This window comes from Dromiciops gliroides, chromosome 1 (assembly GCF_019393635.1).
Source record: "Dromiciops gliroides isolate mDroGli1 chromosome 1, mDroGli1.pri, whole genome shotgun sequence".
In the NCBI taxonomy this organism is placed as follows: Eukaryota; Metazoa; Chordata; class Mammalia; order Microbiotheria; family Microbiotheriidae; genus Dromiciops; species Dromiciops gliroides.
In genome coordinates, this window is record NC_057861.1 from 697,505,232 (window position 1) to 697,530,202 (window position 24,971).

Sequence of the window (24,971 nt, forward strand, 5' to 3'; positions counted from 1 at the left end):
AATGTCTGAACAAAGACTAGATGACCATCTTTCAGGAATTCAATGTGAGCCTGTCTCAGATCTTAGGTTTCTATTCAGCTCATAAATTCATTGCTACTTAATGCCTACTCAAGCACCTTAGTGTAAAGTATTCTGGAACGTCATAAGCATGCTAGAAAAGGTGGAGGACCCAGGAGTACCTGCTTCTACACTTAGGATTGTGCAACTGTTGGCAAGTCATTTACCCCCTCTGAGCTTCATTTTCCTCATCTGAAAAATAAGAATAAAATGTGGGCCACATGTCACAGACTGTTGCAAAGGACATTTACAAATCTGAATTTATTTGTTTCGTTATCTCATTCTTATATTTTTGGACGGGATTCAGAAACAAATGGTCATTGGACATAGTCTTACTGTCTTACTATTCTTTTATATTTATTCTTCTATAGATGAGGGCAAAAGTGGATAAAATAATAGCTTTTTATAGCTGACTCAAGGTGTTAGGATAGAAGTTCATTCTCTCTGCTGACTGAAAGTATTCTCAATACAACTCCATTCATTAGCATATTGGAATAGGAAGTATATCCATCTCATCCTATTCCAACTTGTTGTTGTTGTTACTATTAATTAAAGCTTGGGATTTCTCTAAATAGAAAAGATTGTTTTGGACCTTGGGAAGGAGTGAAGTGATGTCTATTGGCTATTTATCACTAGCCTGGAACAAAGATCTACATTTCTATCTTGCAGAAATCCTCCTCACTTCAGAACTCGGACGCCAACTCCTTCACAAAGTCTTTCTTAATACAGTTTGCAGGAAGTTATGACAGTAACTAAATAGTGTTATAATCTGTCATGCACTTTGACCTTTCATATGTACTTATTTTTATTTGCATTATAGTTATGTGTGCATATATTACTCTAAACTATAAGCTCTTTGAGGGCAGGGACTCTTTTAGGTTTTTTCCCCCAGGAACTAGCATGATACTTTTCATATACCATAGAATTTCAGTATTATCTTTTCTTTACTCATCAATATTTTATTTCACATCTTTAAAAGAAATTTCTTGTCCATAAGATGATTCTCTTTCTGTTATAAAACATTTTCCATAATTATATTGCTTGGTAGTACTTTTAAAAAATATATTTTATATAGAACCATGTGAAGGGAATTTTGAAGGCCCAAATCAGATTCATTGGTTCTTCTTAGTTCACAAGATTATCCACCACCTTCAAGGAACTTAATAAATTGACAAGAATTTATTCTCCTTTATAAAAATCTTATTGTATTTCCCCTAAAAGTTTTTGTTTGAAATGTAAAAATTTAACTTTAATTCAATTTCTATTTTAGGGTATTCTTTAAAGGGTTCATTTAGTTTCCATTTGTTCTTTTCAAATAAATAGAAGCAGGAATGTGACTGCCATTTAATTGTTTTCTCTGTAAAGCCACTTCATTGTTTTGGCTTATCAGACTTGACCTTTAAGACATGGGGGTGGTCTCACCATTCACAGAATAGTAGAACCACTCTTTCTAAATGCAGATAAAGTTTAATGCACTCTATTTAGTTACAAACTTATTTACTTCATCCAAGTCTTCAGATTTTTCAGTTTTTTAATTTGCAAATTCATTTATTATGTTTGCTGTAAATTCATTTATTTTATTAATATATTCTAGTAGTATTTCCAAACTGATCTTTTAGGGATATCTTTAATAGTGCTAGGGAGGAGAAAGTATGTCTGAGGCTGGAGAAGGGTGGACAAGTATGAAAAATGTGCTCAAAAACAATTGCTCTCTTATTTTGGGCACAGACTGAAGTGATTGTGTGGTTTGCTTTGTTTTTAAGTCTTTGGTTCACTCTTTGATTTCATAATATAGTGGAAAGAATCCTGCACTGGGAGCCAGAAAATGTAGGATCTAGACCAGTCGTATCACCATGTTCACTTGTCTGCAAAATGAAGGCATTGGACTATGTGTCTTCTAATGGCCATTTGAACTTATAGAGTTCTGTGGCCTTTTTGTTTAATTAACCTTATATAGTTTCCGTTAATATGTATACTCAGTCTTAGCCAATGTAGGAAAACAAAATGAAAATCAAGATTGCCCAGGCCTCAGGGAAATTATGCTGTGGTTGGGGATCTATCTATTATCCACCAAGTTGCTCAGGTGATTTTTTAAAGTAATAAACATTTTTGTTTATAGCTTTGGGTTCCAATTTTTATCCCTCCTTCCCTCCCTCTACTCTCCCCTCCCTAAAGCAATAAGCAATCAGATATAGGTTATTCATGTAAAATTATGTAAAACAGTCATTTTGTATAAGAAAACTTGAATTTAAAAAAAATGAAAGTGAAAAATATTGTGCTTCAGTCTGTGTTCCATCAATATCAGTTCTTTCTTTGGAGGTGGATAGTATGCTTCATCATTAGTCCTTTGGGATTGTCTTGGATCATTATATTATTAAGAATAGTTAAGTCTTTCACAGTTCACCATCAAATAATATTGCTGTCTCTGTGCACAATGTTCTCTTGGTTCTGATCTCTTCACTATACATCAGTTCATACAAGTCTTTCCAGGCCTTTCTGAAATCATCCTGCTTGTTATTTCTTATAGCATAATAATATTCTATCACCATCATATACCATAGCTTGTTTAGCCATTCCCCAATTGATGGGCATTCTTTTGATTTCCAATTCTTAGCCACCACAAAAAGAGCTGCTATAAATATTTTTGTACAAATAGGTCTTTTTCTCTCTTTTTGGGGATGTCTTTGGGATATAATCTGAGTAGTGGTATTGCTAGATCAAAGGATATGCACAGTTCTATAGTCCTTTGGACATAGTTCCAAATTGCTCCCCAGAATGGTTGGCTCTTTTCACAACTCCACCAACAGTGAATTAGTGTCCCAGCTTTCCCAAATCCACTCCAACATCCAATATTTTACTTTTTTGGTATATTTTCCACTCTGATAGGTGTGAGGTGATACCTTAGAGTTGTTTTCATTTCCATTTCTCTGAGTGATCTAGAACATTTTTTTCATATGATTATCGATAGCTTTGATTTCTTTGTCTGAAAACTGCCTTTTTATGTCCTTTGACAATTTATCAATGGGGAAATGACTTGTATTTTTATAAATTTGACTCAGTTCTCTATATATTTGAGAAATGAGGCCTTTATCAGAGATATTTGTTTCAAAAATTCTTTCCGGGGCAGCTAGGTGGCGCAGTGGATAGAGCACCGGCCCTGGAGTTAGTAGTACCTGAATTCAAATTGAACCTCAAACACTTAACACTTAACTAGCTGTGTGACCCTGGGCAAGTCACTTAACCCCAATTGCCTCACTTAAAAAAAAAATTCTTTCCCAGTTTTTTGCTTCCCTTGTAATCTTAGTTACATTAGTTTTGTTTGTGTAAAAACTTTTTAATTTTATCTAATCAAAATCTTAAAGCTCAGGTCTGACTACATCATTCCCTTAGTTCAATGAGCCAGACTGGTTCCCTATTACTTCCAGAATTAAATATTAATTCCTCTGTTTGGGATTATCTTTCTAGTCTTCTTATACTTTACTCCCCTCCACATACTTTATGAAGCAGCTACACTCACTTCCTTGCTGTTCTTGGCAGAAGACACTCATTTCCTGACTTGATGCCTTTTCATTAGCAGTCTATACCTGGAATACTCTCTTTCATTGCTCCTGCCTCCTAGCTTCCCTGGTTTCTTTCAAGACCAAGCTGAAATCCCACCTTTTGCAAGAGGTCTTTGCAAGTGCCCTGAATTCTAGTGCCTTTAGTGCTTTACCTCTTAGGGTCTGAAGCAACGGCTTCAGTTTTATCATTTTATCGGATAATTGATTGTCTTTTTCAGTGCTTGTGAAACAAACAGATCACTTTGAAGGTAACTGACACTTTCAGAGGATGAAGAAATAAAGAGATCCTATGAAGAATTCCTAAAAATCTAACAAATTGTTCAGATCTTAATATTTAGTGGCTTCAGTTTGAAAGTGGGCTTAGGTAAGGAAAGGAAATACCATCATATGGAAAACATGGTTTGAGATCAAGAAATGGAAAAGACCCAAGATTTGTTTCTAGAAGCAGCATCACTGTATATGATAAATGTTTTTGTTGAGGACGAAATTAAAAGCTTTTTAATATGGTAAGCCCTAAATAATCTTATTGAAAAATGAAATTGGTATATGACAATATGTTAACATATAAAGTGACTATTTAGCAACATATTCATTATTTCAGAGGGGCAGCTAGCTGGCACAGTGGATAGAGCACTGGCCCTGAAGTTGGGAGGATCTGAGTTTATATCTTACTTCAATACATACTAGCTTTGTGACCCTGGGCAAGTCACTTAACCCCAATTGCCTTAAACATCCAAAGCCATCTCCAGTTGTCCTCATGTATATCTTGCCACTAGACCCAGATGGTTCTGGAGGAAAGAGAGGCTGGTGACCTTGCACAGCCCTGCCTCACTTAAACCCAATTCACTTCCAAGTCATGACATCACCCCAATGTCATGGTCCTCTTTGAGAACAAAGGACAAACAACAACATCATTTCAGAATCTGTTGTTTGATTCCTGTCAGACCATTAACCTAGTAGAATAAAAGTAAAAATAAATACCAAATTTCAAAAAAGGATAAAGATGAGATGATGTCAAATGATTTGCCAATAGTATGATTAAAAACAATCCTCTAGATTGTCATAATTTATCTGCCATATTGGAAATCATTGACTATGTTTTCCCTATTCAGCAAGCATTCATTACCTCCTTTGTGGGCAGCATGGTATAAGGCGAGGGCTTTGTGTCCTGGCTCCCGTGGGCAGGCACTCAGTTTGGTGACCCTTGTGGGCTCCTTCCCTGAATCATGCTTAAGATAAAGCCCAGAGGATTACGAAGGAAACCAATTATATTGAAATACAGTTGTCAAAGTCTGTGAAAACAAGTTCATGGACACCAAGTTAGGAAGCTCTGGTGTAGTGGATAAAAGCAGCCAGCCTTCAAGTCAGAAAGAACGACGGTCAGGCCTTGTGTCTGCTACAGACATGTGTGTGACTTCTCAGCACCAGAGGCATTCTCTAAGGCAACTAGCTGTGGAGAAGGTTTAGCCTTGGCTAAGCTTCACTGGGCTGCCAGCTGGCTCTCCATAGGAGATCTGGCACCGGGGTGCTGAGCCCCCAATTGCAGAGGCCCCTGGACCACCTAAAGAGAAGTGGGCTGGCTCTGGTCTGGAATAAAGCAGCTTAAAGCACCTGTGCATCCTAGCAATGGGTTGGGGTCCAGGAGTGGCCAATGCCCTCCTAGCCTAGAGGAAAGAAAGAAACCAAATCCTAATATGAGCTACATTTACTATAGGTGTTTCCTCACATAAGAGTTCCCTATACCAAAGAAACCACAGATCCAGTCCCTATGGGTCAGGTATTATGCTAGGGCCCTGGGAATACAAAGACAAAAAATAGTTCCTTCCCTGATTAACTTATATGATTTTTATTGGAAAACAATAGAAATGGTAAATATGGAATATATACAAAGTAAATAATATAAGATGTTATATATAAAATTGTGTAGTGTTAAATATGTGGTCAAGAGAAGGCTTATTGGAGCAGCTAGGTGGCGCAGTGGATAGAGCACCGGCCCTGGAGTCAGGAGGACCTGAGTTCAAATCCAGCCTCAGACACTTAACACTTACTAGCTGTGTGACCCTGGGCAAGTCACTTAACCCCAATTGGCTTGCCCCCCCAAAAAAAGAGAGAGAGAGAGAAGGCTTATTGAATTGTACTGAATTGAATCAAAGCCATATTGGTACCTGGAAGGTCTTGCCCAGACAGGAAAACAGTCATTTACTGTATGGAAGCCAGGTTGGGAAGACCTGGGGTGATAAGGGATAGGTTGGATCGATACATAACTTCCTTAGAAATGGAATGCCCACAAAGAAACAGTAACCACATGTACCTGTTCATGGACCATGAAAGAACAGCATATATCTTTCTTTACTCACTATCTTGTTCTGAAGAATAGCTTTATTCCTATAAATATTAGCACTTCCTAATTTGTTTCCGACCTTCTAAATGGTCAGACATGCTATACAATACATTGTGACAGAGAAAAGTAGAGACAGGCTTTTCCTATATTTTTTAGATTTTAGATTTTTATTGATAGTTTTGGTTTTACATCATTTTCATTTCATAATATAATATAAACCCCTCCCTTAGTCATCAAACCATCCCTTCTAACAAAGAATAAAAATAGGAGCAGGGTAGAAAGCAATTCAGCAAAACTAACCAACACATTAAATAAGTGTGACAGTATATGGGGGTTTCTCATCCGCAATCCCTCACTTGTACAAAAAAAAGGGTAAACCAGAGGTACATTGTTGATTCATTTTTAGGACCAAATTTAGTCATAATCATACAGTGTTTAGTTTCCTTTATTTTCTTTCCATTTCCCTTGTCATTATGTACATTGTTTTTCCAGTTCTGCCTCCATTTTGCATCAGTTCATATACATTTTTCTATACTTCTCTATATTATTATAGTCATTGTTTATTATGCAGCTGTAATAGTCTATTAAATTCATTTGCAACAATTTGTTTAGCCATTTCCCAAGCAATGGACATCTCTGTTTCTAGTTCTTGGCCTCTACAAAGAGTACAGCTACAAATATATCTATATATCTTGGGGACTGAACCTTAGATATTTCCTAGTTTCCTTCTATGCTGAAGAATTCACTTTTCTCTGACCTCAATCTCTGCTGAAAGGTACTTCTAGGGGCCCTTTCCCTTGAGCTTAGTTGAGGGTCACATACATTGGTGGCCTGACATAATTCTCTCTGTTCCTTAGTTCTCCAGTTGAGCTCTTTTGCAGCACAGCCTAGCTGTAGTTTGAGTGCTGTTAGAAGTCTATTGAGTTGGCTTGTGTCACCCTTCCAGAGCATGGTAGCCAATGAAGTAGGCTTGCTGAGAATATTAGAGGTTAGGAATTAGTCCTTTTTGTTGTTAGCTCATCTGGTTTTTACTTTGTTGGTGTTCTTGGTCTCTTAAATCATGGAGACAATTGAATGTTTTATCTCTTGCACATAATTCCTATTTTGAGAGATTTGGGGTCCATGACCCAGAAGTCAGGGCTTTGCAGGATTTTAATAACTTTTTTTGTATTTATATAATCATTTGGTTTGGGCTGATTTTGTTTTCAATATGTTAATTGCTGGCAACAAAGGAATTCCCATCAATTTGGGAATGGCTAAACAAGCTGCAGTATATGATTGTAATGGAATATTATTGTGCTGTAAGAAATGACAAGCAGGATGATTTTACAAAAGCCTGGAAAGACTTATATGAATTGATGTATAGTGAAGTGAGTTGACCCAGGAGAACATTGTGCACAGTGACAGCAATATTGTTTATTGAAGAACCGTGAATGACAACAATTCTCAATAATCTAAAATAATCCCAAAGGATGATGAAGCATACTATCCACCTCTAAAGAAAGAACTGATGGGCAGCTAGATGGCGCAGTGGATAGAGCACCGGCCCTGGAGTCAGGAGTACCTGAGTTCAAATTCAGCCTCAGACACTTAACACTTACTAGCTGTGTGACCCTGGGCAAGTCACTTAACCCCAATTGTCTCACTAAAAAAAAAAAAAAAAACAACTGATATTGATTGAACACAGACTGAAGGATACTATTTTTCACTTTCTTTTTTTCCTTTTATTCAAGTTTTCTTATACAAAATAACTAATATGGTAATGTTTTACATAATTGTACATGTATAACCTATATCTGATTGCTTATTGCTTAAAGGAGAGGGGACTGGATGGAGGGAAGGAGGAATAGAATTTGGAACTCAAAATCTTAAATAAAAATGTATATTAAAATATGTTCATTGCTTTCCTAAAGTCAAACCACCCTTGCATCTGTGGTAAAGATTCCTCTTAGTCCAGGTGAATTTTTTGGTTATATTACTACTTTTAAAAGCTCTAATTTAGCAAGAAAATTTTCATTTAGTTTTTTGTTAGATATATTCCCTTTTCAATATATTTAAGGCACAAGCTCACTAAATTAATGAGGAAATGAGGTGAAAATTTGAGAGGAACGGGTATTCTGTGACAAACTCTTGGGTCCATTTCTCAGAATCTCCTTAATTTGGACCAGATTTTTTTAAAAAAGCTGTCTCTGTGGTAACATTTCATCCAGCCTTATGGGAAATGACTATGGGTGCAGGAAAAATTGGATTGGACTTGCATCAGTAATCTGGAAGATCTTGCTCATTATAATTACTGGGTTAAAAATGAAGGGAGTTAGTTCTCAGTTCATAGCTGTAAAACTATCTTTTCACATAAAGTTAATGGCTATGACCTGTCCTTTTTTATTTTTCCTGGGTAAACAGGTAAGGTGCAAGAAGTAGAAATGGATTGCTTATCAAAATTAAAGTATAGCAAATGGATGGCACAATTTAATTCTAATTACTATGTGTATTACAATAGTGCAAAACATAGATTTACAGTTCGAAGAGACCTCAGAGGCCAATTAACACTCTTCATCTGAGAGTGTTTATTGGATTTAACATGTACCAAATATAGAACAAAATAGCAAATTCAAGCTTTTAAAATGTAATTAATGATGGAAAAAATGAAACTCCGCATGCATTATTCAGTGTCAGACTGATGAGAGAATCAGTGCTCTTACTTTAGCAAGTCACCAGTTCAAATTAGTTTTTCATGTTTTTTAGAATACCATTTGGGCAGTGATTTAAATGTTGTGCCATAATGTCAGTTGGGATCCATATTTGAAATGATAGTCAGTGGGGAAAATAGTGAGACATTCTGAGCTGATGCCTGCCTTGGAGTAAGATTCAATGCTGAGCCACCTTAAACCACACCTATCTACCACCTTAAACCACACCTTCTTTTCTGTTGAGTTCTGTATCCTTTTGTTCCACTTGAGTACCTGACTCCAGTATTGTTGATTCTGTTGTATTTGTCCTCCCTTCAATGAGATGGTTAATATTCTAGCCTGAAAGAAAGGTACATGATCTATCAGTCCTAGCTTTTATGTGTCCCTCTGTTATAATTGCACTTCCTCGCTGGCATTACTGTGATGTAGATGAATATTGCTTTTTATTTTTCCTTTTCTGTGAACTACTGGAGAAGAAATTAGAAGAGATTAAAGGTAAAGGTCAGTAAGGGTGTACTAATCTAGAAATGTAATCGAGTTGCAAAATACATCCATAACAAATGTGTATTCCTTTTCTTAAAATAATGTAACTTTTGTGTATGCTGATATTTGGGATATTTGGTTAGATTGAAAATTGCCCTGAAGAATAATAAAGCATTGTAATATATGTTTATTATGGGTTGATGATTGCCTTACAAAATATGTCAGTTTGTATTATGGAAATAATTTATGAAGGTAATAGTTTTAAGATATTCTTTTAATGTTTCTTTTAGAAGATTGGCTGCTTTCTAATTTCTTACATGTTCTTTCACTCAAGCAAAATTTAAAGTTTTCCCAAAGACTTGATATCAGTACATTTTAAGAAGAATGCTTCCCACTGTTACAATAAAGAACCCTCCTATTTGTGAACAGTGATATAACTATTCTACTAAAAAGGATTGATCACCTTGCATCTCCAGATACACATTATTCTCACACTTCTCAGTTGCTTTACTTAGAAGCTAGGGATAATGTTTTCTGGACTTCCTTCAGATGGTGATGGTTGGTTAAGAGCTTTGTAAATCCAGTTACTACAGGTTGAGGCAGCTGCATGGTGTACTGAAAAGATAACATCAAATAAATCTGAGTTCTAATTCTGTTTTGGACACTACTTGACCATGAACAAGCTGTCTGAGTTTGTTTTCCCCTGTCAAATATAAACAATGCCTTTTAGTTATCTATGTAATAGGGTTGTTGTGAAAATCAGATGAGATACTAAAAACTCTTTGTAAACCATAAAATAATTAAATTTTACAACATTTATTAAGCAGTGTGTACATACACACAGAGACTATAATTGCTTTCAAGGAATATTATTATAAAAATAAGTGGAGTTGTTTAAGGCCCACAATCTACCTTTGGAGGATACAGTTCTTTCGATGGATTTACTAAGGAGAGCTTAGACTTCAACAGTTGAAAAGCTATTCTCTTTTAAAGCCCAACTCAGATGCCTCATCATGACCTGATGTTGTTATTTGTCCTTTGTTCTCAGAGAGGACCATGACATCAGGGTGATGTCATGACTTGTACTAAATTGGATTTTTTTTAAGTGAGAGAGGGCTGTGCAAGGTCACCAACCTCACTCTCCTCCAGAGCCATCTGGGTCCTGTTGATAAGGACAACTGGAGATGGCCCTGGATGGTTAAGGCAATTGGAGTTAAGTGACTTGCCTAGGATTACACAGCTAGTCAGTGTCTGAGGTAAGATTTGAACTCGGGTCCTCCTGACTGCAGTGCCAGTGCTCTATCCACTGAATCACCTAGCTGCCCTGCGATCTCTGTGAAAACCCCAGTATGTTCTGGAAAGGTGTCTGTCTATCTCATCCTCCTTTCTTATAGAGGCCTGACTTAGTTCTAAGATGTCAGTTGACAGAAAGTTTGGCCACCAAGTAATGGCTATTTTTACAGCCTCAGAAATGCACGAAAGACATTACTAGGGAAGAGGAGGAGGGCAGCAAACTCAAACACTTACAAAACCCTGGGTCCTTAAACTATTGACATGTTTTCTTTGTCAGTCCAAATAAAGACTCTCCAATAGCCTTTCCAGGCTATTATGATTCCACAATTTCTTCTGTTTTCTATCCCTAGAGCCTAAGGCTCAGGCTTGGTTAGCAGTGTGCTGCATTTATCTCACCCTATCAACATACCCTTTGGGGTATATTTAATTGTCATAACTTCCTTGAGAGGAAATGTAACACAAAAAATGGGAGTTATTTTCAGGAATTTAAAAAAAAAAACAAATCTAGCACTAATCTCTTAGATTGCCTAATGTGAAGGAACTAGCGAGTTGATCTTTTCTGTACTGAGGAATACTGTAAAATCTTCTCTAAGAGAGGCTCATTTGCCTGTTGCTAACTCTAGTTATATACTGTTATTAAGGTAAATATTTGTCCAGCCCCTAGAAGAATGTGTATGCAGCAAACAGCATGAAGTTCGCCCTCCTTTGTTGCAGGGACTGGGCTAAGGGGGTATGGCAGTTATCTCACATCAGCCTGGTTGCCATGCGGGTTCCTATTTTAACTGGCTCTTCTTGATAACTATACGTTATTAAGCTCTTGTGTCTGCTGAAGGCCTACAAGTTCTCTAGTTCTGTTGTTCTTTACAAACAGTGACATGAAAACACCCACTCAGCCCCACCATTTGTAGCACTGTGTATTTGAAGGGTGATAGTTCATTTCTGGGGATTACATTCCACCTTCCTTGATAGCTTTAGTGGCTTTTTATGTTCTCTTATGAACCTATTGAATAAAATACTGAAGAGATAGGAGAAGCAGGGTCAGCAGAGACTTCCTAACAGTTAGACCTGCACACAAGTGGACTGGCTGCCTCCAGGGAGGTGGGTTTTCTCCTCTTGTAGGTCTTAGAGCAGAGTCTGGGGGTCCACTTGCCATTACACTCTTGTAGTGATTCCTTTATGTATGGGGTGGACTAGATGGCTACTAAGATCCAGTTCTCAAATTCTGTGATTCTTTGGGTTTAACATGCAGACTAGTGAGTGATGAGTCCAACCAAAGGTGTTACGGCTTTGACAGTGGCAGCATGGTGAAAAGAACACCAGATTTAAATCAGGGAGCCAGGCCAGATTCAATTCTTCATGGGGCTGTTTATTCTCTATGTTAACCTTGGGCAAGTTACTTAACCTCTGGTGTCATTTTTCTCTCCTGTAAAATGAAGGGGTTGCATAGACTATCTCTAAGGTTGCTTCTAGTTCTGAAATTGGTCATCTGTGTCAATATTTTCTCCCTCCAAAGCCTTCTCAGGAGGAGCAAAAATGAGATTCTAATAATACTATCTTTTTATTCAATTAAAAACAGGTTAACTTTGATTGTATTAATGTTATGCTGCCTTATGTTTTTTTGCCATTATCTTATGTTGTTATTTAATGACACTGTTATTATGTTTAACATCACATGTTTGTCTTGTCTCTTTCACTCCCTTGAGGACAGTAACTGTGCCATACTTTGTTAATAACAACAATAACAACTATTGTTCTCCTCATACTGCCTTTAATGGGTGATTGAACAAAAAACATTTATCAAGTACTTACTGTGTGCCTAGCACTATGAAGTGAAACAACCACTACCTTCAAGGAGTTTACATTCTCTTTTTTTTTTTGGTGGGGCAATGAGGGTTATGTGACTTGCCCAAAGTCACACAGCTATTCTAAGTGTCAAATGTCAGAGGCTGGATTTGAACTCAGGTCCTCCTGAATCCAGGGTCAGTGCTTTATCCACTGTGCCACCTAGCTGCCCCCCAAGGAGTTTACATTCTAATGTGGGAGACAACATATGTAGGGGAGTGGTGACCATGAAAAGAAATTTTGGTCTGGGGAGTTACTAAGATGGTGACTGGAACAACAAAGCAGTCCATTTACATACTCTTTCCAGAGGCAATCATGGTAATGATTTGATTCTAATTTTCAGAGAAGAAGGGGGAAGCCTGGGAGGAGGTAAGAGGGGACCTAGAAGGTAACTAGGCAGAAAATGGCTAGGAGTATGTATGGTTCCAGGGAGGATAGAACTGAAGAGCTTAGCCTCTCCCAAGCATGGCCTCTGATAGTCTGATCTGGAGAGGAGAGCAGTAGGAGCAAAATGAAAAATGGCTGGAGTGATTTAGCTTCCTTGAGGCATGCCCTCAACATCTGTCTCATCTTTGATTTAGGTAATGTCTAGTGGACATAGAAAATAATAATTATTTGGTTTTTAGGAAATGGTTTTAGTAAGAAAAGTTTGAAGGTTTTTGTTCAGAAATTGACTAGACAGTGGAATCAACTAATATCCCTTCTGGTCTTTTAAGGCCCTTTTCACATTTCCATTTCATAGTTGTTGTGTGTGTGTTTTTAAGTAATACTTTTTATTGATGCCTTTAAATAGACACATATGATGAACTCAAATTTCAGAATGTTTAAGTGAATTTCTGAAAGTAGAAATGAAAAATAATGTGTGCTACAGATTTAATTAATTGCCATCAGTTTGTTTTAAATACTATTGTGCTGTAAAAAATTACGAAGGGGATCATTTCAGAGAAAGCTCCAAAGGAGAACTGCAAACTATTAGCAGCCTCAAGAAATATCAATCCATATCATGCACAAATATGAGGTCTTACTTCAGATGCAGAAGACTGGCAGAGACAAAGGAAGGGCATATTCAATGTTGAAGGAGCCACAGAAAGAGAGAGCCCCACAGGTATTGCTTGTTCATGATAAAGGAGATAGTAAGTTCATGAAATCATCTTTACAAACCTTTGTTTCCTTTATTAATGCTAATTATTGAGTTCCCCTGCAGTGTAGATCCTTAAGCAAAAGTTGAATGTCCACTTGTCAGATATGTTCCTAAGATCATAAATCTAGTACTAGAAGAGGCTTTAGACATCTTCTAGGCCAAGAGTTCTTCACTTTTTTGTTTCGTGGGCCCCTTTGGCAGTCTGATGAAGCCTGTGCATCCCTTCTCAGAACAGTGTTTTTAAATGCATAAAATAAAATGTATAAGACCATAGGTGTGTTTGTGTGTGTGTGTGTGTATGTGATAGTGGAATCTCTGGGTCAAAGAGCATGGACAGTTTAGTCACTTTCTTTTTAAATTTCCATTTTGTTTTCCAAAATTGAGGCACCAGTTCACAGCTCCACTAGCAATGTATTCATGTGCCTGTTTTCATAGAATTTTGTTGTTAGGGCAAAAACTTTCCATTTTCAAGTGATCTAAATTATCTTTGTGTGTGTGGGGGGGGTGTTACATATCCGTTATATGCCTAGAGGCAGCTGGGTACCACAATGCGTAGGGCACTGGGCCTGGAGTTAGGAAAAGCTTTGTTCAAATTCAGCCTCAGACACTTCCTAGCTGAGTTACCTGGCAAATCATTAAATCACTCTCTGACTGACTTTCCTCGATGTAAAATGGGCATGATAATAGCACCTACATCACAGAGGTGTTGTTGGGATCAAACAAGGTAATATTTGGCAAGCACTTAGTACAATATGCCCTTAATAAATACTCATTCCTCTTTGTTTGACTAAGAATTCTTCCCCCTAATCACTGCTGGGAAACAAGTGTGTGTGTGTGTGTGTGTGTGTGTGTGAGAGAGAGAGAGAGAGAGAGAGAGAGAGAGAGAGAGAGAGAGAGAGAGAGACCTCATGTGTGAATGTGTGTGTGGGGGGGGGTAGAGGTGAGGGGACACAGATAAAAACCAAGAAGGTAAGTGATTTTTTTAATGCCCATATACACTAAAATATTTATAGCAGTGCTTTTGTGGTAGCAAAGAATTGAAAATAAAATGTGTACCTATAAACCAGGAAAGCACTAAATTGTAGTATATTGTATATGTAATTGTAAAATAGGATAGTTTTAATTATTTTTTTCAAATAAGTAAAAATCCACTTTCTCTCCCTCCTTCAAATTCTCTCCACCCTTCTAATTGAGAATGAAAGAAAAAAAACCTGTTATTCAAATTTTTAAGAATCCAAGTCATTCCCCAATTGAGAAATGGTCAAGGATATGAACAGGGAGTTTTCTGATGAAGAAACCAAAGCTATCTATTCCCATATGAAAAAATGCTCTAAATCTCTAATGATTAGAGAGATGCAAATTAAAACAAATCTGAGGTGCCACCTGACACCTATCAGATTGCCTAAAATGACAAAAAAAGGAAAATAATAAATGTTGGAGAAGCTGTGGAAAAATTGGAATACTAATGCATTGTTGGTAGAGCTGTGAACTGATCCAACCATTCTGGAGAGCAATTTGGAATTATGCCCAAAGGGTGATAAAGCTGTGCTTTGACCCAGCGATACCACTTTTGGGTCTTTTTCCCAAAGAAATCATGGAAAGGGGAAAGGGACCCACATGTACAAAAATATTTATAGCTGCTCTTTATGTGGTGGCAAGGAATTGGAAATTGAGGGGATGCCCATCAATTGGGGAATGGCTGGACAAGTTGTGGTATGTGAATACAATGGAATACTATTGTGCTGTAAGAAATGATGAGCAGGAGGAGTTCAGAGAAACCTGGCGGGTCTTGCGTGGGCTGATGATGAGTGAGATGAGCAGAACCAGAAGAACATTATACACAGTATCATCAACTTTGAGTGTTGATCTACTGTGATGGACTAGATTCTTCTCACCAATGCAATGGTACAGAAGAGTTCCAGGGAACTCATGATAGAAGAGGATCTCCAAATCCAGGAAAAAAAAAAAAAGAACTGTGGAGTATAGATGCTGAATGAACCATACTATTTCTTTTGTTTTTGGTGCTGTTGTTTTTCTATTTTGAGGTTTTTCGTCATTGCTCTGATTTTTCTCTTATAACATGACTAATGCAGAAATATGTTTAATGTTATTATGTGTATATATATATACATATATATGTATAACCTATATCAGATTACCTGCTGTCTAGGGGAGGAGGGAGGGAGGGAGAAAATCTGAAATTGGAAAGTTTGTATAAACAAAAGGTGAAAACTATCTTTACATGTAACGGGAAAAAAATTAAATACTTTATTAATTTTTTAAAAACCTGTTATAAACATGTATAGTCAAGCAAATAAATTTCTGCATTGGCCATATCTAAAATAAAAAGGTACATATCTACATCTATCTGTCTGCCTGTCTGTCTCAGTGTATGTGTGTGTGTGTATGTATGTATGTATGTATTCATTCCTAATCTTGAGTCTTTCCTCCCTCCCTCGAGAGGGGAGTAACATGTTTCATCATTAGTCCTCTGGAATTGTGGTTGGTTATTATAATGATCAGAGTTCCTACTATTTCAGAGTTGTTTGTCTTTACAATATTGTCATCATTATATAAATTCTTCTCTTTGTCCTTTACTCTGTATCAGTTCATCTCTTCAGCTTTCTCTGAAATGATCCCCTTCATAATTTTTTATAGCACAATAGTATTTCATCACATTTATATCCTGCAACTTACTTTTCCAGCCATTCCCCAATATATAGAACCTCCTCAGATTCCAAACAGACAAACTTCAGGAAGTAATGGAGGATAGAAGGGCCTGGAGTGCTATGATCCATGGGGTCATGAAGAGTTGGACATGACTAAATGATTGAACTGCTCCTGCAGATTCCAATTCTTTGTCATCTCAAAATGAAGCATAATTTTTTTGGGGGGCGGGGCAGGGCAATGAGGGTTAAGTGACTTGCCCAGGGTCACACAGCTAGTAAGTGTCAGATTTGAAGGCCAGATTTGAACTCAGGTCTTCCTGAATCCAGGGCTGGTGCTTTATCCACTGCACCACCTAGCTGCCCTAGCATAAATATTTTTGCTAGAGTACTTTGCTTTAGACTAGTTAGTCCCTCCCTTAATAACTATTGTCTTTCTCATTCACATTCTCCCCTTTCCTTTCTACTTTCCTTTTGAGTGAATTGTATTGCTGCAGCCAACTATATGTATTTGTATGTCTGTCTTTCTTCCTTTGTCCAGTTCATATGAAAGTGAGTTTCAAGTGATAACTATACTCCTCCTACCTTTTCCCCTTGTTTCTAGACTTCTACTTGTGCTCCCTGACTATGTAAGATAATTTCCCCATAACTTCCTTCCCCCCTCTCCCTTGTTTATTCCTTTTTTCTTACCTTTTTTCATTTTGGAATTTCTTTTAGGAGGTAACCAATGAGTTCTTTCTATTTCCACTTTGCTCTCTGGTTCTAAGAGATCTGGGCATTTTTCTTTTAAGATTTCTTGAAATATGATGTCTAGGCTCTTTTGGTGGAGGGAGGGAGTCAAGGCTTTCAAGCAGTCCAATGATTTTTTTTCTCCTTGATCTATTTCCCAGATCAGTTTTGCTGTTGTTGTTTTCTGTGAAATACCTTATAATTTCTTCTACTTTTTCAGTATTTTTGTTTTGTTTTAATAGTTCTACTTGTCTCATGGAGTCATTGACTTCTATTTGGTCTATTCTGATTTTCCTATCACTTATTGCTTGGGTTGTACCTCTTGCCAATCTGTTCACTCTCTTTCTAATTCTTTCTTCCATAGCTCTAACTTTTAAATTTTATTATTTATTTATTTTTGAGCATTCTTTTTTTGAAAAAAATTCTGAGTTCCAAATTCTCTCCCACTGAGAAGGTAAGGAATATGATATCAGTTATACATGTGAAATAATTCAAAATATTTCCATGTTAGCCATGTTGCAAAAAAATAAAGAAAATTAGTGTAGGGGCCAAATTTAGAAAATTATTTATCAATTTGCACTCAGAGTTCATCAGTTTTCTCTCTGGAAGTAGATAAGCATTTTTTTATCACGAGTCCTTCAGAATTGTCTTGAATCATTGTATTGATCAGAGTGGCTAGATATTTCATAGCTGATCATCTTTACAATATTGTTGTCACTATTCCCACTATATCCTCTTTGGTCATAAATTCTTCCTTTATCCATAAATCTGATAGGTAAAATATTCCACATTCCCCTAATTTGCTTACACTATCACCCTTTGTATCTAAATCATGTAACCATTTTGACTATATCAGTAGATGGTGTGAGATGTTGTTCTGTAGCTAGTTTCTTTCTGCCAAACTGTTTTCCAGTTTTCTTCTACTTTTTTTTTTCTTTTTGGTGAGGCAATTGGGGTTAAGTGACTTGCCCAGGGTCACACAGCTAGTAAGTGTTAAGTGTCTGAGGCCAAATTTGAACTCAGGTACTCCTAACTCCAGGGCCAGTGCTCTATCCACTGCGCCACCTAGCTGCCCCTTTCTTCTACTTTTTTAAAAAACTGAGCTGAAGCACCTTGCTCTACCATCTTATTTTTACTCTGTGTGTGTGTGTATGTCTGTTTCAAGTGGGTTTCTTATAAACAACATATTGTTGAATTCTGGGTTTTAATCCATTCTGCTATCTAGTTCTTTTTTTTTATGAGTGAGTTCATCCCATTCACATTCACAGTTCTGATTATTAATTGTTAAAGTGCCTCCATTCTATTTTTTCCCCATTTGTCTTTTCTACACTTTTACCCTGTCTCTCCTCAAGTCTGTTTTGCTTCTGACACTACCTCCCTTAATCTGCCCTTTCTTCTATCAGCCTCCCTTCCCTTTTTTTTTTATTTTCTTGCCCTCCTACTTCCTTATAGGGTAAGACAGATTTCTATACCCAACTGAGTGTGTATGTTATTCCCTCTTTGAGCTAATTTCAATGAGAATAAGATTCAAGCATTGCCTACCACCACCACTCCCTTCATCTTCCCTTCCATTGTAACAACTCTTCCTTTCATGCCTTTTTTTATGTGAGATAATTTTCTGCATCCTTCCCCTCTCTTCCCCCTTTTCCCAGTGGATCCCTCTTTCTCACTCCCATCAGAGTCATTTCATATCCATGCCCTCTATCTATTAATATTCCTCCTAAATGCCCTAGTAATGATAAAATTCTTAGGAGTTCCAATTATCATCTTCCCACATAGGAATGTAAACATTTAACCTTATTGAATCCCTTAAGATTTCTCTTTCATGTTTACCTTTTTATGTTTCTGTTGAGTCTTGTATTTGAAAGTCAAATTTTCTATTTAGCTCTAGTCTTTTCATCAGGAAGGCTTTAAAGTCCTCTGTTTCATTAAATACACATTTTTTCCCCTGAAGGATTGTATTCAGTTTTGCTGGATAGATCCTTCTTCACTGTAATCCTAGTTCCTTTGCCTCCTGGAATATCACATTCCAAGCTCTCCTGTCCTTTAATGTGGAAGCTGCTAAATCTTTCATGATCCTGATTGTGGCGCCACAATATTAAAATTGTGGGGGTTTTTTCTGGCTTCTTAAAATATTTTCTCCTTGACCTGGGAGACCTGGAATTTGGCTACAATGTTCCTGGGAATTTTCAATTTGGGATCTCTTTCAGGAGGTGATCAGTTCATTCTTTCAATTTCTATTTTACCCTAATACCAGGAGATTTGGGCAGTTTTCCTTGATAATTTCTTGAAATATGGTGTCTAGGTTCTTTTTTGATCATGGCTTCCAGGTAGTCCAATAATTCTTAAATTATCTGTCCTCAGTCTATTTTACAGGCTAGTTGTTATTACAGTGAGATATTTCACATTTTTTGATTTTTTCATTCTTTCCATTTTTAAATTGTTTCTTGATGCCTCATGGATTCATTAGCTTCCAATTGCCCAATTCTAATTTTTTAGGAATTATTTTCTTTGGTAAGCATTTCTACTTCTTTTTCCATTTGGCCAATTCTTTTTTTCAAGGTATTCTCTTCAGTGGATTTTTGGGCCTCTTTTACCAAACTACTGATTCTCCTTTCATAATTTTCTTGAATCAGTTTCATTTCTTTTCCCAATTTTTTTCTCTACCTCTCTTATTTTATTTTTAAACTCCTTTTTGAGCTCTTCCAGGAATTATTGTTGGGTTTATTTCCAGTTCACATTTTTTTTTGAGGCTTTACTTTTGTAGCTGCTTTGACATAGTTTTCTGGGTTTGTGTCTTGAACTTCCCTGTCATCATAGTAATTGTTATGGCCAGGTTCTTTGTTGTTATTTTTTGTTTATTTTCCCAGATTTTTTCTTGATTTTTAACTTTTGTTAGAGTCAGCATCTGATCCCAGGGTGGAGGGGGCATTGTCCCATCTTAAGGCCTTTCTTCCTGCTGTTTTCACAGCTATCTTTGGATGTTGGTAGGTACCATCCAAGGTGGTATGATCTAAGGTGACTACTCTCTGGCTCTGCGCTTTGGTTTTTACCCAAGAAGAAACCTTATTCCCTTATAGCTATCACTTCTTCTGGCCCTGGGACTGTAACCAGTTCCCCTGCTCACCTGCAGCCACAATTTCTAGTGCTCTCCTCTGTCTTGAAATTGAGGCCAGGGTCCTTACTCTGCCATGAGTAAGCACTCCTCTGTGCTCTGGAACCACAACCTGGGCCCTTGCTTTCCTACACTGCAAGTGCTGTCACTCTTTTTGGCCCTAGGACTGTGACCAGGAATTGTGTATGGGCAATGTAACAGGGTCCTGAACCCAGCTTCAGCAAAAGGGCCTCAGCAATCCCCTTGAGATCAGTAGTTCCAACCCCCTCACTGTCTGTGGTCTGAGAGTTCCCAAGGCCACTGCTGATGCCACTGCAGCAGCCCCCAAGGCATAGCCTGCATTCCCAGGGCCCACTACCACCCTGGTGAGACAGATCTTTCCTGTGGACCTCCCAAGTTGTCTTGGGATAGAAAATTTTTCACTCAACTTTTTATTGGTTCTTCCACTTCAGAATTCACTTTGAGGCATTACTTTAGATTTGTTTGGAAGGAAATTTGGGAGAGCTTGGCTGAATATTTCTCAGCTCTGCCTCTTTGCACTTTCCATTTTTAATGTGTTTAATAGATTCTTAAAGAACCCTGAGCTTAGAAAACTATACAGTCTAAGACTTGACATTTTCCCAAGTTTAGAATGTGAAATCATTGGGTTGCACAAGATCATTAAATCCACTGAAATGTAATTCTTTTTTTTTTAGTGAGGCAATTGGGATTAAGTGACTTGCCCAGGGTTACACAGCTAGTAAGTGTTAAGTGTCTGAGGTCTGATTTGAACTCAGGTCCTCCTGACTCCGGAGCCGGTGCTCTATCCACTGTGCCACCTAGCTGCCCCTGAAATGTAATTCTTTTTCCATAGAAGAAAGCATCATGATCAAATGGGATAATGGATGAAAAAATATTTTGTCAACCCTAAAAGTACTATATGAGTATGACAATTTTTTATTAGCATCATCTGCCTCCCCCTCTTAACCATTGGTGTTTTTGTTTGTATAGCTTAAGGGATGTGTGATTCCTCAATCTACCCCAGACCCTGATTTATTCTTTGAAATAAACCTTCTGGGCTGGTTGGTCTTCTGTCTTACAGAGCATTACATCATTTATAGTTTTAACAATGAATGTGTCTTATCTTTTACTTCCTCCCTATTATTTAGAACTTCATAGTATGAGTAATGTTCAAAGTACAATTACTTGGAAATATTAGGTCCAAATTAGTGAGCTTATGACTAATCTTAAACAGATGAAACAATAATGGCTTTTTAAAAAAATTGAAATGTAGTTTACAGTGAAAAATAATTTTTGTAATTTGAAACAGGAAGTTATATTAAATAATGTGATTTGTGTATGCTAAGAATGACTGGGTTTATTGCAGTGATCTTTTTACTCAGCACTCTGACAGCTTTAAAGTTAATTTATTATATAAATGAAGACAATTTATTTTCACTAAATCTTCATGAGAACCCCAAGTGAAATAGCTAATTGTCAGAAAAATTTTCCTAGCATTGCTGTTAAACATTCAATCAATCTCAGGAGATGACTTTTAAGATGAAAATGAGGAGGAGCAAGCAACAGAAATATGAAGGATGTTTATATTTAATTGTCTATTTTTTTATAAAACACTTGAAGGTCTATATCCAAACTTAAATATTTTAACATTTCATGGGGAAATCCTATTTCTAATAACATCTGTGTTCATTGTCAGCCTAATGTAGAAAGTGCCAGGTTTGAAATCAATAGAGACCTGGGTTCAAACCCTGTCTTCAAAATGTTATTAATTATATAATCATTGATGAATCACTGATTCTCAGTCTTAACTGAAAATGGGGATAATACCAATAGTACCTAAACCTGAGAGGATGTGAGGTTCGAATGATGTAAACTTTAAAACACTCAGTCCATTATTGCCAAGTCTTGTTGATTCTGTCCCCATAGCACCTTCCCCAAGACTCCTTTGTAAACCCAGCCATTCTCATTCAGATCCTTATCACCTCTCATATGGACTACTCTAGTATCCTCCTCCCATTCTTTCCCTTCAATTTTTTTGCTTTAATTCATACTTCACATGGTTGCCAAAATAATATTCCTCTAGGATAAAGTATAAATTCTCCTTGGCATTTGAGGCTATCTACAGTATAGCTCCCGCCTACCTTTCCAGCTTTACTTCATACTACTCATGTCACAGATTGCAGTGGCAAATAATTCCTTTACTTCATCTTCTGTATCCTTGCATTCATAGGTATCGTCTCCTGTCTTTGGGGTGTCCTCCGCACTCCTCTCCACTTCTCATAATCCTTGTCTGCCTTGAAGGCTCAGGTTGGGTGCTACCTTCTCCAGTAAGCTGTTTCTAACTGCCCCCTCCCAAGTCATTAGTGTCCTTTACTTCTCCACTTTTCCTTATACTATACTTTCTGCTTACTTATTTTTATTGTACTATACTTAGTTATTTATTCCTCTCAGAAGAGTGTAGACTCCTTGAGGGAAGGTGCCATTTTGTTTTTGTGTTTGCATCCCCTAGCACAGTACAGAGTAGGCACCTAAATAAATGCTCATTGAATTAATGTTTCCTATTAAACTTAATGGGAAAAGATTGGTTTTAGAGAACTTTTAAGGATATTCATTTCCTAAAAATAATGAAAATTTGATGAATTGGAACCAAAAATACAGCAACTATAAGGATGATTGTGTCTAACTCAATCATTATTGGATCTTCCACTAATCAGATTGTAGTGAGCCCTCTTTGAAGAACAAGTTAACATCAACATACTTTAGAACTGGAAGCAGCTGTAGAGGTCACCCAGGCTGGACTCCTACATCATTCCTTACAAGCAACAGTGGAATAATTCTGTGAATCAATGGTTGATACCTACTTGAAATACATACTGAATGAACAATGGCCAATTTTTGAAGGAAAACATAATAAAAGAAAAAATGTAGCCTATATATTTTTTTTAAATGTTACTACTTTCATGGGCATTCCTGATTCAAAGGAGATCAGTATTTTACTCACAACTCACTCTACATCTCAGTAGACATAATACACATACACATACACATACATGTGCGTGTGTGTGTCTATATATGCATATATGTGTGTATATATAGACATACACACACATATATAATATATATATATATTATAGATAGATATAGCTATAGATCACCTGGCAGTCACCCTTCTGGCAATGATGTTCTCAACTGAAATTGGGCTTCCACACCATAATGTAGGTTTTAGAGGAGGACTTAGTAGAATAGGATTTCAGTGAAATAACAGGGTAGTTCATAAAAAAAATGGCCAACTAAAGTATACTAGTACAGATAGTTTGATGACCCCAGAGTTAGGTGAATTGGGTATATTACTCGATGAGGTAACAGATAAAATACATGGACAATCTACTGGATTTCTGACTATCACAAATATCTCCTAGGTAGATGAGTTGTTTTCCTTACATCAACATTAAGTCACATCAGCAAGCTTACATGAAGTGCCAACTGTTCTGCCAGGCACTAGGGATACAGAGGAGCTCACAGTCTGATGGGGGAGACAACATGCAAACAACTGCGTACAAACAAGATGGTTAGTTAGAGATAATCAATTAAAGGAAAGCACTGACATTACTGGCTTTTAGAAGACTTCATGTCATTGGTAGGATTTTAGCTACTTCTTGGAGGAAGTCAGGGAATCCCTGCGGCAGATGAAGAGGGGGAGAATTCCAGGCATGGGGGACAGGCAGTGAAAATGCTCAGCATTAGATTTTTCCCCCTGAAGAAAACAAGGAAACCTAATCAGCATTGTTGTTGTTCAGTCTTTTCAGTCACATCTGACTCTTCATGACCCCATTTGGGGTTTTCTTGGCAAAGACACTGGAGTGATCTGACATTTCCTTCTCCAGCTCATTTTACAGGAGACTGAAGCAAACAAGGTGAAGTGACTTACCCAGGGTCACACAGCTAGTAAGTGTCTAAGGCTGGATTTGAGCTCAGGAAGATGAGTCTTCCTGACTCCAGGCCCAGTACTCTGTGCACTATAGTGCCACCTAGCTGCCCTCCAAAGCAGTAGTAGGACTGGCAAGTACTATAGGAATTCAGGAGAGATTGGACCAGTGAGGGAGGGCTTCATGGAGAAAGTAGGACATCGGTTGGGCTCTTAGATAGGTAACTAAGAGGGGGCTCAAGAATTACAATGGAGAACCACAAACAAAGGCAGAGACCCAAAACGTAGCTGATCTAGGCCATACCCTTCTCGCCTCTCAGTCTCTTACTTGAACTTCCTGCATCCTGCCTCTAACCCCCTCCACTTTAAATTGATATTCATAAAGCTTAGGTCTGAGCATGAAGCACCCCTGCTCTAGAAGCTCCCTGTTGTGTCTAGAACAGACCATGAACTTCTCAGTTTGACACCTAAAAGTCCTTCACAATCTGCCCCAACCCAGCTTTTCAGACTAATTACATAATACCCTCCTTCATGCACCCTGTGCTTTGGGCAGGCCCGTATGATATATTCCATCTCCCACCTCTGTATCTTCGCACATGGTCCCTCATGCCTGGAATGCCCTTCTTCCTCCCCTCTGCCTTTTGGATCCATGGTTTCCATCAAGTGTCACCTCAAGCACTACCTCCTTCATGAGGCCTTTCTTAATTCCCTCGGTGTTCATACCCTGCTTTCCCTAACACTGTATATTTATTTTATTTTAAATATATTCTATATTTACAACTCTGTGAATATGTTCTATCTCGCTAGTAGAATGTAAGCTCTGAGGGCAAGACTTCCTGCCTTTTTACTTGTGTCCATAGTACCTAGTACATAGTAGATGCTTAGTTTATGCTTCTTTGCTGATTGAATGAAGTGTCCCTCACTTATGGTAGAGGGGAACATGGGAGTATTGGGGTAAGCTTCAAACTTTTGGTGGTGGGAAAATAAAAAGTATCCTGGGATTCAGTCCTTTAGCCTTGCTTATAATTTGGCAGAGTTGGGGATGGGAATCTCCTCAAATGACTAGAGAGATAGATAGATGGTGTGTGTATATCATGAATGGCATTAGGAGCATCTTTCCTGATCATTA

The 24,971-nt window shown here is 37.5% G+C and overlaps 1 protein-coding gene across 2 annotated transcripts in view; it reads left to right on the top strand.

The window, feature by feature from the left end:
• The window catches only part of PTPDC1 (protein tyrosine phosphatase domain containing 1), a 77,122-nt gene that overhangs the window by 16,675 nt on the left and 35,476 nt on the right, over positions 1–24,971 (top strand). The window lies entirely within an intron of this gene.